Source organism: Chionomys nivalis, chromosome 2 (genome assembly GCF_950005125.1).
Source record: "Chionomys nivalis chromosome 2, mChiNiv1.1, whole genome shotgun sequence".
Taxonomy (NCBI): domain Eukaryota; kingdom Metazoa; phylum Chordata; class Mammalia; order Rodentia; family Cricetidae; genus Chionomys; species Chionomys nivalis.
Genome location: NC_080087.1, coordinates 99150900 through 99154493, shown reverse-complemented (window position 1 = coordinate 99154493; position 3594 = coordinate 99150900). Strand labels below are relative to the sequence as shown.

The window sequence follows — 3594 nt, the reverse complement described above, 5'->3', positions numbered from 1 at the left end:
AAAACCCTTTCTGGTTTTTGAAACCAAATGTTAGATCTGAATTGATAGGTGTGATATAAAAATCAAAGAAAGCAGTCATTAGAGCAATGAAGGTAGAGCAATGAAGGGCCTCAGGCTCTACATGGGAGTGAAGACCGTGTGAAGAGGTGCAGGGGTCTTAAGGGTTTGAGAGGACAGAAGGCAACCTTTAGGGTGGTAAATTCCACCTGCAGTTCTGCCCCACCCTACTCTCAGGCAAAGTCTGTGTTGTAATCCCAATGGAGACTTTCTCATCAGGAGCTTCCTAGCTCCTAACTACCTACAGATATTCCCAGCTTGTCAACTTTCCTGACAGGAGTTTCTTAGTTCCCTTTAGGTCATTAATCCATTACAAAGTCATTAGCCCATTATCTGACACTGTCAGTAAAGCCAAGAGCCTAAAGCTAGTCAGGTCATGGCACCTAGGGAAAAACCTTATAATATCATTCTGCCAAATGGAAATAGCAATAAAATAAATTCTAATGACATAATTGCTATCAGAGACCATCACTGCATGATTCAGCCATCATCAGAGAAGTTGCTTTTCACAATAAATGGCACTTAATGCAAATACTTAATATTATACTTAATAATATAACCTACACCTAACTCATCAACATGTAGACAATAAAAGACTTGGCAATGCTCGGACCTATATGGTTTATCTGTATCACTCAAGGCTCAGGGGTCTATGCAGAAGAGCAGAAAGACTGAAAGAGCAAGGGGTGGTGGATACCTTCAAGGAGACAGTGTTTTTCAGACTAAATGGGCAGACACTGTAACAGCATGCACAAGATCTGTTTAAGCTAAAGCCAAGCAAAACACAAACATGAAGGTAAGTAGGCATCAAGTCACATCTGTAGTCAGAAGCTGTTGCCACATTATTACTGCTGGAAAGTCAGTTTCCTTCAATGGAGTACACTGGGTATATAGACCACACTCCAGGACAGACCCCAGGAGTAATCAGGGGTAGTAAGCCAACACAAGCTGGATTCCACAGGTTTGGACTAACCCTCCTCCATGGGAGTGGGGAGTGCGGCAGCATAAAGTTGAGTTGGTAAAGAAATAAGGAAGAACTAGGAGGAGTTATGGGAAAGAAATAAATATGATCTAAATATACTGTGTGAAGTTCTCAAAAAATAGATAAACATACTATTTAAAAATCTGAATGTTCAGCTTGAACATCGTCTTTAAGCTCAGACCACACCCCTGTGTGTTCAATGATGGCCCATTGTGCATTATCAGTTCCAAAAGGTTCCAAGGCCAAGATGGCAAGCCTCAAGGACCAGCTTACTGGGAATCTGCCGGGCGGTGGTGGCGCACGCCTTTAATCCCAGCACTCGGGAGGCAGAGGCAGGCGGATCTCTGTGAGTTCGAGACCAGCCTGGTCTACAAGAGCTAGTGCCAGGATAGACTCCAAAACCACAGAGAAACCCTGTCTCGAAAAACCAAAACCAAAAAAAAAAAAAAAAAAGAACACGCCGGGCGGTGGTGGCGCACGCCTTTAATCCCAGCACTTGGGAGGCAGAAGCAGGCGGATCTCTGTGAGTTCAAGGCCAGCCTGGTCTAGAAGAGCTAGTTCCAGGACAGGAACCAAAAAAGCTACGGAGAAACCCTGTCTTGAAAATCCAAAAAAAAAAAAAAAAAAAAGAAAAGAAAGAACACCTCCTCCCAGCTCCCAGAACAAGATTATGGTTTTTAGGGTTGGTATTGTTGGCATGGCTTGTGCCATCAGTATCCTAATGAAGGACTTGACAGATGACCTTGCCCGTGTTGATGTCATGGAGGACATATTCAAGGGAGAGATGATGGATCTCCAGCATGGCAGCCTTTTCCTTAGAACACCATAAATTGTCTCTGGCAAAGACTGTAGAGTGACTGCAGACTCCAGTCTGGATTGTAACAGCAGGGGGCCCATCAGCAAGAGAGAACCAATTTGGTTTGGTCCAGTGAACATGAACATCTTTAAATTCATCATTCCCAACAGTGTGATGTACATTCCAAACTGCAAACTGCTTATTGTCTCAAATCTAGTAGATATCTTGATCTACATAGCTAATAAGTGGCTTTCCCAAAAACTGAGTTATCGGAAATGGTTGCAATCTGGATTCGGCTCAGTTCTGTTACCTGATGGGAGAAAGGCTGGGAGTTCATTCACTGGGCTGTCATGGTTGGGTCCTAGAGGAACATGAAGACTCCAGTGTGCCGATGTGGAGTGGCTTCAATGCTGCTGTCATCTCCCTGAAGAATTCGAAGCCAGAACTGGGCACAGATGCAGACAAGGAATAGTGGGAAGAGGTTCACAAGCAGGTGATTGACAGGATCTATGTCACGATCGAACTGAAAGGCTATATGTCCTGAACCATTAGCCTCTCTGAATCTTAGGAGGGTGCATCCCATTTCCACCAAGGAATCTATGGAATGAAAGAATAAAGGATGATGTCTTCCTCAGTGACACTTCTGCCCCGGGACAAAATCTTAGATGTTGTGACTGACTGACTCATGTAGAGAGGGCCTACTTGAAGAAAAGTGCTGATACGTTCTGGGGGATCCAGAAAAAGCTGCACTTCTAAAGTCTTCAGATGTCTTATCTGTGCAGATGTGCGGGCTGCAACAGGGTCTCTATGAGACCACACGCTGTCCCCTTCTCATCTATGCTGCCGTTAGTGAAGTCGTATTGTGAGTTGGAGAAAACCTCAGTTCCCACAGCTCTATGCTGATGCTAAGTGGTACTTGTGTAGTGGTAACCTGATTAGTTGACAGTTGCACTGTCTCCAAGACACACTGCCAGTTGTGTGCAGGCTTCACTTATCCTTTGAGCCTATTATGTTTCTGTGCTGCACAGCTTCACCAAATGTGCCTAAGCCAATGAGATCCCAAATAGTCATAACCTGGCTCTAGCATGTAAATCCCTTATGCCTATGTGGTATATAACTTTTCTACAGGATATTATTTATGTCTGTAGTGTACATTGCAATATTATATATAAAGTAAGATCTGCATATGGGTGATGCAGCCAACTACCCAAATGTCGTGCCAACAGAAACTCCAAATAAACCTTCAACAATAAAAATTCTTTGAAGGTTCAAAAAGTTTTTGTTTTAAATTTAAAAACCAAAGCTGGGTGGTGGTGGCACACACCTTTAATCCCAGCACTGGGGAGGCAGAGGCAGCTGAATCTCTGTGAGTTTAAGGTCAGTCTGGTGTACAGAGGCAGTTAGTTCGAAGACAGCCAAGGCTACACAGAGAAACCCTGTCTCAAAACAAAACAAAGCAAAAATTAAAGACCAAACACAACGCAGAATATTTAATATTGAGTTTGTAGCTAGGAGGCACAATGTCATAACATATTTCCTGATCCTCTGGCACTTAAAGTCCTTCAGCCCTCTTTTCTGCCATGTTTGCTGAGCTTTGGGTGAAGGGTTTGTGTTATATACATCGATTAAAGCTGGGCACCTCATGGCCAGTTGCTCTCTGCATTTGTAGACTTCTGAAATGGTCTCTGCTGTAAAAAGGCATGTCTTTGATGAAGAGTAAACAATATACTTACCTGTACTTAGAAGGGAAAGTGTTGAG

General features: G+C 43.4%; 1 pseudogene; it reads left to right on the top strand.

The window, feature by feature from the left end:
- The first annotated feature begins 1286 nt into the window (after positions 1-1286).
- On the top strand, positions 1287-2451 carry LOC130869862 (L-lactate dehydrogenase A chain-like; annotated as a pseudogene).
- The last annotated feature ends 1143 nt before the right edge of the window (positions 2452-3594 follow it).